At 38.8% G+C, this 14,376-nt stretch overlaps 2 long non-coding RNA genes across 2 annotated transcripts; both read left to right on the top strand.

Moving 5' to 3' along the window:
* The first annotated feature begins 3,603 nt into the window (after nt 1-3,603).
* On the top strand, nt 3,604-4,361 carry LOC143352300 (uncharacterized). The gene is made up of 3 exons (XR_013081896.1): nt 3,604-3,647; nt 3,724-3,788; nt 4,064-4,361. It is a non-coding gene; the product is annotated as an uncharacterized LOC143352300 (long non-coding RNA).
* A 6,753-nt stretch (nt 4,362-11,114) lies between these two features.
* LOC143352308 (uncharacterized) lies at nt 11,115-12,638 on the top strand. Its single transcript, XR_013081898.1, has 2 exons — nt 11,115-12,360; nt 12,475-12,638. It is a non-coding gene; the product is annotated as an uncharacterized LOC143352308 (long non-coding RNA).
* Nucleotides 12,639-14,376: the final 1,738 nt, after the last annotated feature.

Genomic DNA, 14,376 nt, shown 5'->3' with positions numbered 1-14,376 from the left:
TGGTCCGTCGTTATCCTCAGTGGGACGCCGTAGCGCGAAATCCAGCCCGCGAATAGCGTTCGCGCGACGGTCTCCGCGCTGATGTCAGCCATTGGGAACGCCTACGACCATCTGGAGAAGCGGTCGATGACGGTCACGCAGTGCGTGTAGCCCCTGGAATGCGGCAGTGTAGCCCCTGGAATGCAAGCAATGCTGGAGTGACCAGCCTCACGGTTGCCTTGGGTCCGGCGTGTGCCAGACCGTGTAGGCTGTTAAAGATGGATCTGCGAAAGGCTGTCGGCGCGAGTGGGCTTACCTGGCCGGTGGAAATGTCGCAGTACACGTCCACGCTGGGCTGCAGGAGGCGGATCTTCTTGATGACCAGGCCTCGGGGGTCTGCCATCAACTGCTGCAGCTCGGAGTCCGAACTTTGCGCGTCGGCGAGCTCATGAAAATCTACCGGTGCAACCACTTCCTCGATGCGCGATAGGGCATCGGCAGTGGTGTTCTCTGCGCCCTTGACGTGCTGCACATCTGTAGTCAATTGCGCGATATAGTTCAGGTAGCGGAACTGTATCAGCGTGCATTTCTCCGGCTTCTGGCTGAGGGCGAAGGTCAGCGGCTTGTGGTCGGTGAAAATGGTAAAGTCCCTGCCTTCCACCGCGTGGCGGAAATATTTCACCGCCGCGTACATCGCCAGCAGCTCTCGGTCGTACGCGCTGTAGTTCCGCTGCGCCGGGTTCAGCTTCCTTGGTCCTTCGAGCCGGATTAAATTTCGTTCGTGCGGGAGTGCTGTGCATCGGTCTCGATCCAGTCTCTTATTTACTCCGTGCCTCCGTTCTTCGCGACTCGGTCTTCAGGCGGTGAATCGTGCTTCTTCTCGTCTGAAACAAGACTATTTTTTACAATGAGTTTGCGAACCCCGTCTGCCTCCTCTCGATTCCTCATTAAATCTCAGACATTCCTAGAAAAGAAAGCAAGCGATTCCCAGGTACCTTGCCGGAACTGCTGCAGCACTGCTCCCAACGCGATGTCCGAGGCATCATGGCCAATTTGGCCTTGGTTGACGGATGCACCAGTGTGGTTGCAGCTGCCAAAGCCGCCTTCGTCCTCGTGAACGCCGAGTCTGCCTCCGGTGTCCACTCCACGGGCTCGCTCTTCTTGCCTGATGACAGGCAAGCCACGAGTGGAGCTTAAATGTCCGCCGCCCCACGGATGCACCGCCGGTAAAAGTTTACCATGCCCAGGAACCTGCTGAGTTCGGCTTGGTTTACCGGCTTGGGGTAACGAGTGATGGCCTCCACCTTATCGGCTAACGGGCAAATCCCTGCTTTGCCGACCGTGAACCCGAGGAAGGGCACCTCCGGGACGCTAAATTCGCACTTTGCCGAATTTATTACTACACCGAACTTGGCGAACCTCTGGAATAATGTTCCAAGTGTCCGAGGTGTTGCTCTTTTGAGTCCGACGCCACAAGCACATCGTCAATATAAACGTAAACAAAGTCTAACCCGCGCACTACCTCGTCCATAAAACGTTAAAACGTTTGCGCGGCGTTACGCAGTCCAAAAGTCATCACCGGGAATTCGAATAACCCGAACGGCGTAGTGATCGCGATCTTATGAATGTCCGCTTCCGCGACCGGGATCTGATAGTACGCGCGCACTAAGTCTATCTTCGAAAATACAGTTTTCTCGTGTAGACTCTGCGCGAAGTCCTGAATATGCAGCACTGGGTACGCGTCGGGTACCGTCCTAGCGTTTAACGCGCGATAGTCCCCGCATGGACACCACTCACGGTTCTTTTTGGGCACCAGGTGTAACGGCGATGCCCTGCTGCAGCATGTACTCAAATTCCCGTGTGCCCGCTTTCAGCCGGTCCGTCGTGAGACGCCGCGGTCGCTGCGGTACGGAAGGTCCAGGTGTCGTCACGATGTGATGCTTCAGCCCTCCAGCTTGGTGGTCACGAGTGCGGCGATTTGCTCAACGAGGGCGTTGATGTCGCCGAATGCTGCCACCTAGTTCGTTGACGGTGTGGCGGGAGTTCGAATCAGGGAGTGCAAGCTGTAATGGAAATATTTCAACCACTATGTTGCTCCCCTGGTTCATAGGCGGCGTTGGTGGCGTTCTACAGCGCATGCGCAGAACGCTTGCTTTGTTCTGTACCCACGCTGACTGACGCTGACGCTGACCAGCTGACCCGACCCACGCCACGCTTATCCGACGTGTAAATAGCGTCCTCGTTGTTCCTCGTGGTCCTCGTGGTTTATATAAACTATTATTATTCATTTGTATCGTTGAGTAAAACGTGCTTTCAAACGTTCGAAGTGAGTACATATAGTCCAGTGTAGTGAAAATAATAACTATGGTTGCGACATTGTGCATAGTTCCTAATTGCCCCGGCAATTTTAGGAAACTATATAAAATCCCGAAGGACAGAAAATACGAGAAAAGAATTTGTAAATGGCTCTCTGTGATTGGGAACGAAGCATTACTGCATTTGCCAGAGCATAAACTTTTGGAGCGGGCAGTATGCAATATACATTTTGAAAACAAATATTTGCTTAGGAATGGCCTTTCTCTGTCTGCGATACCCAGTTTATATTTACCAGGTATTTATATATTATTTATTCATAAAGACATATAGTTAAGAAGTAATGCTATAAATATGTGTGATAATATATCTTGTATTTATATTCGCAGACCCTATTCAAGTTCCACGGGATCATTTCTCGTATGTTGAAGCTGAAGGTGATAAAACTCGTGATTTCAGTGAAAGCAGAGACATCAATGAACCTTCAACGAGCAAAGATGGTCACGTAACCGAAGGTTGGTATATATATAGGAGCAGTCTGTTCTTATAATTTATATCAATTTGTGTCAAGCTCTTTAATAACAAAAAATTTCTATTAGGTGTTCAGATGCAGAGAAACGTAAAACGTCAAAGGGTAGAAAATAAAGAAGGAGCAGTATCAACGAAGACACAGAAAAGAGGTATTTTATTTTAAAAACTAGTATTTTATAAACGAAAACGGAAAATACAAAATATTTTAGTGGTTTTTTTATTCAAGAACATTACATCTGCTGCATTTCAACAAGGCAATAACTGAGGGGAAAGAATCCTCTGAGAAACAAAGTAAGAATTCTTGTGTGCAGAGGTGGTTTGTGCGCATGTGCAGCATGATATGCATATTTTACACTTGATGCTTGAATTGCCAACTTTTCTTTCTTTTATTAATTTCTGTCAAGCTCTGTGTGTGATTGTGGTGATATTTGTACTTTATTAAATGAATGCACAAATGGAGTGTGTGCGGCGATTGGCTTGCATAACATATGTATATAATATATCTATAATATATCTTGTATTTATATTCGCAGACCCTATTCAAGTTCCACAGGATCATTTCTCGTATGTTGAAGCTGAAGGTGATGAAACTCGTGATTTCAGTGAAAGCAGAGACATCAATGAACCTTCAACGAGCAAAGATGGTCACGTAACCGAAGGTTGGTATATATATAGGAGCAGTCTGTTCTTATAATTTATATCAATTTGTGTCAAGCTCTTTAATAACAAAAAATTTCTATTAGGTGTTCAGATGCAGAGAAACGTAAAACGTCGAAGGGTAGAAAATAAAGAAAGAGCAGTATCAACGAAGACACAGAAAAGAGGTATTTTATTTTAAAAACTAGTATTTTATAAACGAAAACGGAAAATACAAAATATTTTAGTGGTTTTTTATTCAAGAACATTACATCTGCTGCATTTCAACAAGGCAATAACTGAGGGGAAAGAATCCTCTGAGAAACAAAGTAAGAATTCTTGTGTGCAGAGGTGGTTTGTGCGCATGTGCAGCATGATATGCATATTTTACACTTGATGCTTGAATTGCCAACTTTTCTTTCTTTTATTAATTTCTGTCAAGCTCTGTGTGTGATTGTGGTGATATTTGTACTTTATTAAATGAATGCACAAATGGAGTGTGTGCGGCGATTGGCTTGCATAACATAAAATTTAAATTTTATGCTTATTTTATTTTTGCGCTATTTAAATAACGCAAATACAATAATTGTATTATATTTTTCAGGGTCTATTTTGAATGTCTTTAATGCAACTTCTGCCAACCAACTATCGAACGAGAACAAGAAATATTACCAAGTAATACTGGACATGCAGAGGAAGATTAAACAGTGCAACGTACAAAATCGAAACAACAAGAAGAGGCTACAAATTGCAGATAGTTTCATTAATCATAATTTCTGGAAACGTATGCCAAACCATATCAAAAATTTATTTGTATGTTACCACAGAAATATGAACAAAAACCAGTTCAAAAGATCATTCACGATGGAAGAAAAGATAATGGCATTATCCATTTGGAAGAAAAGCCCAAGAAATTATAGATTTTTCCAGAATCTTTTTTTACTGCCCTCTGCAGTAACTCTAAAAAAATTAATAACACAATTGGATATAAAACCTGGTATATGTAGTAGCGTTTTTGAAGCTATGAGTAAAAATATTAAATCGCTTACAGAAAAAGAAAAGTACTGGAAAGTACAGGAAAAGAAAAGTAAATGAAACTATCTGCAGGAATAAATTATAACGCAACAACAGATAATGTAGAAGGGATATACATAGATAAGCAGGGCAACTTACAATATGCGGACCATGCGACAGTGTGGATGCTCAAAGGCATATATGGTGCAAGACCTTGGAAGCAGGCAGTAGCATATACATTTTGCAATAGTAGCACCACGTATTTAGACATTGTGCATATGTTTAAAGAAATTGTTAAAGCAGCGGAAAATATTGGTTTACACGTGATTGCTTCTGTATGTGACCAGAACGCGAATAACGTCAAAGCTATAAACGCACTGGTAAACACTTCGCCCAACGGAACCATCTCTCTTAACAATAGGGAGATCATTCCTTTGTATGATGTCCCGCACCTCATGAAGTGCATTAGAAATAATTTATTAACAAAAAATTTGGAATTCTCCCTCGATGGTGTCAATCGTTTAACAGCCAAGTGGGAACACATAGACGGAACGTATGAGATTGATCGCGCAAATGGACCGAACCGTCTTTTGGTGAAAATTACTGACCAGCATATTAAAAAAGAATCCATAAAAAAAATGAAAGTGGCGTATTGCACACAAATTTTTAGTTTAACATTTTCAAAAATAATTCATTTCTACGCCAATTACAAACCTATTGAGGGAAATCACAGTGTGGTACTTTCACCGGATCCTATTCATACTTCAAATTTATTACGTTTTTTTAATACGTTATTTGATACAATAAATAATTTTTATAGCGAGAATTTCGATAGACACACCCATTCCCGAAACATGAACATTTGGAATGAAGGAATTCGTGTAATTAAATCAATGAGATTTGTACCAAACAAACCAAAAGATAAGATGTACCCGATCGTTTTAAAAAATTGGATTTTTACACTAAAAAATATAATTAAATTGAGTTTTAAATTAAAATGTTTAAATATTAACTTTGCTGGCAGAAATATAAACCAAGATGCAATAGAAAACTTTTTCAGTTTAGTGAGAAGCCATGGAGGGAGAAATTCCAATCCGACATGTTCATTGTTCACAAATTATTACAAGAGTATATTTATAAACAACTTCGGTAAAAGGATATCCTGCAAAGGAAATTGCGAAGAGGACCAGTCGGATTATTTTATTCACACAAAGAATATCATTAATATGAAGAAACAAGATGTGGAAGCAAACCACTCTTTGACTAATATAGAGGTACATTTTAACAGTATAAGCGACGCCCATGTGAAAGATATTTTAGTTGCTGCTATAAAATATATGAAAATAGAACAATGCGACACGTGTAAAGCAGTATTAAAACTCTCGGAATTGGAAAAATTATTTGACACTAGTTTAGTAATAGATATTTGTCATTCAATCATTATTAATAATGTCTGCGAAAGCAATTTAAGTCAAAAAGCATTAAAATATTTAAAAGAAACTATATTATTTTATACAGACCACACGCAACATATCGATGTATTAAAATATACCATTTTTTATAATATATTTCACTATATTTTAAATAGATACATAAAACATGTCAATCAAATTCTAAATAAAAAATTAAAAAATGTACAAATATCAGATATGTCAATTTTCGACGTAGCGTCTGACTACACCAAACATTGTAAATTAAAATAAGTTTTTAATAAATATTTAATTTCATTTAAAGCTGTACCAATTTCTACCCTTTTCACTCGTGTACGCGTGTACATTAAAGTATATATGTATAGGTACGGTATATAGAGTTGTGTGAGTGACGCGAGTATCTGTGTATAAGTATGTAGCGTTTATATCTATATATACTGTCATTAGTTCTCTCCCCTGACTCCTAGGCGGCGCTAAAATACTGGTCAGATTTTTAACACGGCAGCTTACCCCCCCTGGTTCGAATGGCGGTCACCTCGCCAATTCGGTCCACCAAGGTCGCCATTTTGTCAAGTTCGACGCCGTCCTGGGTAGCCAGCACCGATTGCATGGCCACGGGCAATCTGCTCAGCCATAATGTTCTGATGAAGCCCTCCGGCACATCGTTGCCCGCCAGGCTCCGCATGTGCCGCAGGAATTGAGACGGGGTTCGATCCCCTATCTCCTCGTGCTCGAGGAGCTGCTTAATGTTCCTCTCGTTCGACGTTGAGGCCTGGTGAATTTTCCGTGTTCCTCCGGTTTTAGCAGGATATCCTCCACCTTGCGTACCGACTTCGCGTCGAGCTGGGACACCACGTGGTGGTATTTTGTCTAGTCTTGGGTGATGCCTCTCAGTGCAAACTGAGCGTCTAGCTGCGCGAACCATAGCGCCGGCCTGTCCACCCAGAATTTGGGCATATGAACGGCTACAGCCGAATTTAGCGCCGTTGGTTCCGTCATTGTTCGATGACGGGGTCACCAGTTGTAGGTATTGGACCTACGATGATGGTAAGGAACTAGACTCGTGAGTGTTGGCAAGAGAACTTTATTTGCATCTACACGTGGCGGCAGATTCAGTGAGACTGTTGCCTACGGAGGACGCCGAGAGTGTCTCGGGGAAAATCCCTAGACACCTAGAGTTCTGCTCTTATGTATTGGCGCCCGCTGCGTCGCCTAGCAGATGCACTAGGGAGTCAACGACACTCCCTACAAGGGTATATTGATCACTTGCGTAGGTGTTTGTTTTGTCATAGAGAACGCTTCAAGCTGTTCAATTTTTAATTAAAAAAGTCATGAATTATAATTTAATATATCAATTGACACAACACTTCACAAATTACATATTTCTTGTATAAGTTTAAAAACATGCCATGTAATTTCACAATACATTTAATACAATTGAGAATGTCCTTCACAGTTAAAGAAATATAATTTAACCGTGAAGCTTAATGTAACCATTTACATATAAATTGCTTCCTTTTTCAACATCTCTGGTCTCAGAACAATAAGAATATGTTCACGCAAGAGGTACTTATCAAATTTCTTTTCGATTGCTAATGCATCACTGTCTGTCGTGAAATAAGCATGAATGTACCTAATTCCAGAGTCTGGTACTTGCTTGATGAAAGTTGTGGCGATCGGATGATAATCATTGAAAAGAGTTAATATCTCCTTTAGCTCTACACTGGGATCGATATTGGCTATAATCACCTCTTGAGCTGGAATAATGGTTTTTTTATTTCTATAGACCAACGAAGGAATTTCATCTTCGTTAAATGTACTCTCCATAGTCTTTGTAGTCTGGTCAGGAATTTCAGAGCTCACCGAAATTTCAGATATTCTTTTGTCCATCTGTAACATCTTCAGCTGTTGTGGCAAACTTGACGTTGATCCAATAGAGGTGTTACAATCACTGTCTATTTTACTGACCACATTATCATAACCACATTGCTTCTGAATTGCTTCTTCAGAATTGGAGAGATTGATTAGTTTTGTTTTCCCAGGTTTCCATTTATTATTGGTATGTTTCTTGTTCTCTGATTTGTTGTTAACTTTGTTTTTATGTGGTAATATCTTAATGCTCTTATGACCCTTGAAGCCATTTAGGCAATTTATGGTGTGTTCTAAATTTTTATATTGTACAAAATATAAACCAAATTGACCACCTGAAGAATTTATAGTCGCAGGGCCATAAGCGGAAAACATTTTCTTGAGTTCGTCTTCACTTATCCCGTTAAAATTCGGGAAATGTATTACATACGAATTATTTCTTTTATCGTAGTAACGTTCGTAATTCATATTTGTATAAGACTTTTCACAGAGTTCCAGTAGAAAATACAAATATTCTTTCGTTTTGTCTCTATGTTGTGCTCGCGACGTTAGCTTTCTTCAGCCACAGACGAGGTATAGAATAGACCCAACTGGAACTAAAATCTGCTGACAGCGTCGTTAGTGGTAGGAATAAAAATTAAAAATAGCTATATATAGTCACTGCTGTCTCGCGAATACAATAGAACATAAAGACTGCCAGCCTTACGGAAGAATGTGTCGCTCGAAAAATGCGTGTAGGGATATTGGCGCTGCCGCGCCATTCCCCTAGGCACGCGCCTAGAGAATATGCTCCGACGAGGTTGGCACTCTCAACCTCGGGCAATGCAGGCGAGAGAACCGCCCGATGTACTCTCTCGCTGCCGGACTCTCGATCGAGACAGACGTCACGATCCTACGCTCTCGAAGTGAAGTCGAATAAAGTTGTTTTGTTACATACACGAGTTAATCACTACCGATAAAAAGTCTCCCAGCGGTTCTGTGGAGAGTAGCACAGACGAGGTATAGGAGTAGACCAATCACCCAATGTATTTTTCTGTCTCACGCTCGGGGGGCTCTAGAGCCCCCGTACCATTCCGTGTCACATCCTACCGTATCATCCAGAACTAATATTGTGGAACCGATATTCTGCAATGGCGCTGTTGCTGATATAATTTTAAATCTCATGTCGGAGATTCTATAAATGATGAATGAAACAAAAGAATGTTCTGTCCTTTTAATTTCGTTACGCCTGTTACGCGAGTGCATCGAAGGAGACGTTTCTACGTGGGGAAGCTTATATTCAGGTAAATCATATACATACATATATATTATTTTATATTGCATGCGCTTAGTAAATATCGCATTGACTATTATAGAAAGCTAGTGTTCCGTAATCTGCTTATTTTCTCTCTAATCACTTTGCTATCCTATTTCTCGCATACAATGAAGCGGAATGAACGGAAAACTCACTATAAAAAGTGTGTCTATCCCTTTTGTGATTTAACAAACCGTACTACAACGAACAATGTTTCTTTTCATTCATTTCCAACGAGAGATAGTGATAGGTGCATAACGTGGCTGATTAACTGTGGCTTAGATGATTGGGTGGAAATGTCTGATAAAAAATTACAAAATCGATATGTGTGCAGTCAACATTTTTCTAATCATTCTTTTTACGCGTCGGGTAGACTGCGCAAAGATGCCGTACCGGAAATTTTTCATTCGTCCGATATGAATAATAATAGTTTTAGCACTGAGTCAGACACTATGTCTATACAGGATGACATGTCATCAATACAAAGTTGTAATGGTTTGGAACAGCAGCTAATGGAAACCCAGGTGCAATTAGAGCAAGAGAAGAAAAAATATAAGGCTATTCGCTTGCAATTGCGGGCAAAGTGTAAGGCAATAAATCGGTTGCAAGATAAGCTTTCTTCAGGAAATATCGATGATACATGTTTGAAGAACGCAATTTCTAAAAGAATTTCCGGGTACTTATTGACATTTGTCATTCTCATATTGTTTAAACCCAAATCGTGGCGAATTTTTTCGAAAAACGAGCAACAATTATGCATGACAATGCACTACACTTCTCCCGTTTTGTACCATAAAATGCGTGAAATTTTTGGTTTTCATTTGCCAAGTCCATCCACAATTAGTCGATGGTTCGGGAAAATCGACATTTGGCCAGGAATTTGTCCAAATTTATTTAACGCGATAAAATTAAAATCTTCTTACATGGAAATTGCAGATCGTAATTGCACCCTTGTATTTAATGAAATGGCCATCAAAAAGTGTCTCGATTTCCACCCAAAACGGCAGGTCATTGAAGGTTTCGAAGATTTAGGATTTTTGGGTAGAAATGTAGCTGTGGGTACACAGATTCTTGTATTTATGATACGCGGGCTGTTCACTAATTGGAAACAACCATTGGCTTTCTTTGTATCAAAAACTGGTGTTAAAAAACATGATTTATCAATTATTTTAGATGAAATATTAGATGCATTGCATGAGACACAGGTTTGAAAGTCAGAGCAGTTGTTTCCGATCAGGGAAGTAGTTATCAAAGCGTAGCAGATGAACGTGTTTCTGTTGAAAAGCCATTTTTTATAAGAAATGATCAAAAAATTTATTACATTTTTGATTATTTACATTTATTCAAGAGCATTAGGAATAATTTATTAAACTATGATTTTTCTATTAATGACTGTATAGTTTCGTGGCGCGATGTAGTACTTCTCTGGAATTTAGAGAAAGATAAAAGTACGCGAGCAGCTTACAAATTATCCGATAAACATGTTTTCCCAAATTCTTTTGATAAAATGAAGTGTAAGCTTGCTCTTCAAGTTTTTAGCAAAAGAGTGTCAGCTGCTATGTTTACCGCTTCACTCACTGGTAGCATTAATACAAATACTGTACAACACACAGCTAGTTTCTTTGAAACGCTTAATGATTTGTTTGATAATTTAAACAGTCGATCTACCAGTGATCCAAATCCCATGAAGCGTGCTATTTCGTGTTTTAATAACATTGATAAACATTTAATTGCGCATGTTACCAACATGAGCAATTGGTTTGTACTTTCTTCTAACGGTCGTAAAACACCTCCATGTTTTTTGGGATTACGGCAATCTATAAATGCCACCTTGCAGTTGTGGAACGATTTAAAAAAAGAAGGCAGTATGTTCCTTATAACATCACGCTTAAACAGCGATTGCATAGAAAATTTTTTTTCCGTTCTTCGAATGCACGGTGGCACCTATGATCGCAATCATTCGGTAAAAGCGGTGCGTCTTGCAATTCAAAAAAATATATTATTGAATTTGAATCGTAGTATACATAGTGGTAACTGCATGCCTGACGACGATGCACCGTTAATGCCGGGGGATATGATAGCACAATGTGAATCAGCCACGTTGGAATCAGATGCTTCATTGTCTGCTATCCAAGAGAACACAGATGATGATAGTTTTGATGACAATATTGAAATCGATAATATTGAAGAACTGTCAACATCGGTGTGCTCGCTAGAATCGGGATGTCGTAGGTGTTACGATATGTTTTTGGAGAATAATGCAACGTTCACACGAGACGAGCAACTACTGTTATCCTTTAGAGCATATATTGTACACGATAACATTGAGTTTGGGCATCTTTGTGTCCCGAGTGTACATTTTTCGGCCATTTTTAAAATTATAAATAAAACTTTTGACATGGTTTACCCATCTATACGCAGCGAGGCATTCATATTAGATAAACTATTTTCGATAATTTCACGTTCTGTGGAACAGAAATATCCAAACTGGTTTAACCAAGACGAATGCGCTGAACATAAGAAAGACATTGTATATTTTACATTAACAGTAAAAATTCATAAGGATACAGTATGGCTCGGCAAGAAATTTAGATGTATAAAAAATTCCGCGAAAACATTTTCCAAATTATCGCATTTCAGGCATGTTTAAATTTTTTCATTTTTATCGATAATCCTGTTGGTATTTCAATATACTTTTTAAGTGTGTCTATAATAAATTCATTAAAATCAGTTATTAATCATATTTTCGGAATTTCATGCATAGAGATTTGCGTATACGTCGTGTATATGAAATTCTGGAAACTAGGTTAATAAACATTTTGTAAATGATTTTTTTATAGAAGCAATTAAGAAATATACACAGCTGCATTGTAATATTTGGAATACATTTGTAGTTGCTTTGGCTCAAGGAATATGGTGATTGTAGTAGTTTTGTTTTGTATGTTTTATTATCATGCAAAGACTTTGTATTATATTCTTAACGATTTTTCTGCTTGATTTATTCTTTTTTTCACGATTCGGAGTACACTCAATGTTCTTTTACTTAATAAAATGTGTAAATATATAACTTCGTATATTTTATTGTGGTGTATACGTTTGTATACATATGCTGATGTTGGTAAACATTTAATGTACTCTCGGATGGATAAGACCTTCTTTCACGCCTTCACGTGGCCCATCCTGTTAATTTTATTACTTTGACCACTGCATGTACTACATCACTGCTTTGGGAAGTAATAGAAGAACTAAGATGAAAGAGTGGCATGCTATTACAATTGCATTATACGTATAATGGTATATCTGGTTTTAATAGTAACGTGGCTTGATTTTTAAAGCCCAATAACTAGTAGAATTTATTACATATGTAAAAGTATGTTTTTATCTCTAATTGTAATGTATTCTTTCTAGGAGATCATCTGCGCATATACATATATAATGTACATGTATGTATATGTAGGGAGCATCAAGAAGCACAAATTCACACACATGCGGAGGAATTCATATTAAAAACATTATTATGTATTTTTGCTAGTATTTAAATATATCATTATTAATGTTACTTTTTTGGTAAATATTCCGCGTAATTATGTATATTTATTTACACTTTATTCCTACACACTTCCTTAACTTCCTTTTCATTCTATTTATGGCGTGTTTGGACTCATTTTTACCAGAAAAATATTTACAATTTATTGTTCATATTTTCATAACATGACATTAAATTATTACAAAAATTACATTTTTATTAGTAAGCAATGCTTATGAGCTTACATTGTTGTGTCCGGTAGCTGCTTGCCTGACTGACGATGAGCCACTGAAATTCTCAAGACCACGATCGGAAAAGAGTACGAAAAACAACACTGTAACACATTGCCTATTAATAATGAACAACCAGAACCCAACTGTCTTATTATTAAAAATATCGTAATGAAAATATTATGAGCCGATTGGAGATGTATTTCTGATAAAAACGAATCTAAATTCGCTATAAATCGGAGAATAACGAAGACTAAATTAATATTGAAAACTCTTATGGAAAACGGTTTCGGTAACGAATCTTGCCTACGCGGCCGTGCCGTCCCACGGCAGGGGGGGCTATCCCCTCCGCCGACTCGGCCCCCACTCTGACGTAACGTCGTCTGAGCTGCCTGCTCGACTATTCGACGCGTTCCACCGATTAGCGCAATCGTTTCCCAGTTCGGCGAAGCGCACATTTTGCTACAACTTTTAAACTAAAAAAAAATATCAATGCGAAATTGGGACTGATTCTTTTTAAAAATCGGGTTTAATGGTGTATACAGAAATAAGTTCTATATTTTTTAAGTAATTTTTTTTGTCCATTTTTAAGATATAGCCGGATAAGATGATGAAAAGTGCTCCCAAACCAAATTTATTTTTAGTCGCACCATGCTCAACAAAAAATTATAAAAAAAATTCATCAATATTCTACCTAATATCATACACGACTAAGATTTTTTCATAATTTTTGGTTGCAAAATCGATTTTTAAACAAATCCGAAAGCATAAAATTGACGATTTTATATCGAAGTTTTCAGTTGACCACGTTTATGTTATTATGTTATTTGTGTCTCATCGTGATTATTAATATGAATTTTTTTCGGAAAATCGATTTTGCAAACCAAAAATTATGGAAAAAATCTCAGTCGTGTATAATATTAGATAGAATATTCATGAATTTTTTCGTAATTTTTTGTTGAGCATGGTGCGACTAAAAATTAATTTGGTTTGGAGGCACTTTTGACCATCTTATCCGGCTTTATCTTAAAAATCAACAAAAAAAATTATTTCAAAAATATAGAACATATTTCAGTATACGACATCAAACCCGATTTAAAAAAAAATTTCTAGTCGAAATATCGCATTGATATCTTTTTTAGTTTAAAATTTGTAGCAAAATGTGCGTCTCGCCGAACCGGGAATCGATTGCGGTTCAGGCGCTCGATATTTTGGTAATGTGACGACGATACGTTTGAGTGGGGCTAAGCCGGCGGAGGGGTTTGCCCCACCCCCGCCACGTGGGACGGCGCGGCGCGGCGTCCCATGATTCTGGCATCACGACTGGACGAGTCTGATCGAGCTCGATGAATACAGTTGTGTTCGTACGTGTCGTACTATTGCGTTCGTCGTTTATTTTCTCACTACAAACGTGAAAGAAAATAACACAACTACATTCTGAGTCACATAGATTGACATCTCGCAAAAAACGATCAACTACATAATTATTGATTAATTAACTCTTAACTCTTTCGAATTTCACAATTAATATTAATTGATATTTTACATGATTCT

This window comes from Halictus rubicundus, chromosome 3 (genome assembly GCF_050948215.1).
Source record: "Halictus rubicundus isolate RS-2024b chromosome 3, iyHalRubi1_principal, whole genome shotgun sequence".
Taxonomy (NCBI): Eukaryota; Metazoa; Arthropoda; class Insecta; order Hymenoptera; family Halictidae; genus Halictus; species Halictus rubicundus.
Note: the sequence above shows the minus strand (reverse complement) of the source record. Positions and strands in the feature narration are given on the sequence as shown.